Source organism: Aplysia californica, unplaced genomic scaffold (assembly GCF_000002075.1).
Source record: "Aplysia californica isolate F4 #8 unplaced genomic scaffold, AplCal3.0 scaffold00098, whole genome shotgun sequence".
Classification (NCBI taxonomy): domain Eukaryota; kingdom Metazoa; phylum Mollusca; class Gastropoda; order Aplysiida; family Aplysiidae; genus Aplysia; species Aplysia californica.
In genome coordinates this window covers 630,229-631,376 of record NW_004797368.1, presented here as the reverse complement: position 1 = coordinate 631,376, position 1,148 = coordinate 630,229, and positions in this window count along the sequence as shown.

Genomic DNA, 1,148 nt, shown 5'->3' with positions numbered 1-1,148 from the left:
TATAATATATTAATGATAACAAATCATTCTAATAATATAATCAGGCGCTCGACAGAATAATGAAATCGAAGATACCGGCCAGATTGGCAATTTATGTCGAATGTTTTTGTTTTTTAGCTGAACAACTTTTACATCATTTTAAAAAAATGTAAATGTTCAGTTTACAAGGACTCCTAACCCCGTAAAAGTCACATATTGCGGCGGCCATCATCAGGTGACCTCCACGTCCTTCAATTGGAAATACATGTATCTTGAATTCTATTCAAGACAGATGGGTATTTTCTTTATCAAAATCAAGACAAATGAAAAACTACTCCATACGCCCAAAATTTGACGTGAGCCTGATTCCCCCGAGATGTAACTTGTTATTTGTCTTGCACGAGAACACACCCCACGACCACCCACCTGAACTGTCTTGCTTGAGACTTTCGTTTTTCTATTGTATGTGTGTGATCAGAATAATATGCTCAAAGCAGTTCTCTAGAAATTTTAAGTTTCCAGTAAAGTTGAAAAGATGAGGAAAAAGATATTGACTCTTACTGTGATGAAGCGATTTTCTTAAATGAGTGTAAAACTCGAAACACCATTACAGACATTACTAAGAGACACGTCTGATTTCTTGGGAAGGTGGGTTGGATTTATTTAACGTTTCTGTATAATTATTTGATTTATATATTCTCAGTGGAGTCTTGTGGGGCTGGGCTTCAGCACCACCTTTTTCGGGTTAAAATCAAAACAAAACATGACGAAATATAATAATGTATTCCGATAAAAACCGAAACGCCATGAACACCCAATCGAAACTTCTGAGGCGTATAAACTCAAAAAGTGATCTGGTTGGTGTGGGTGTCCACAACTATTTACTACGACTATAGCTCCGTCCAATCAGGCGCATTTTCTGTCGAAAAGAATGAAATTTTATGGATTTGTCCCTTAAGCCCCGGCTCTTAAATTCCCACTGTGTAAATATCACTGGGGTTTTGACCTTACATGGCTCAAAGCCGAGACAAAGCAACTGATGGTTCTTTTCGGCTAGGGGGCTGAAGCTGCACTGTGTCACGTGATAGGGCATCACCACTTGACTGTTGATACCAAATGTGCACACCTTCACGGCTCCAGGTCAAAGCATAGAGTGGACAGGACCTCTC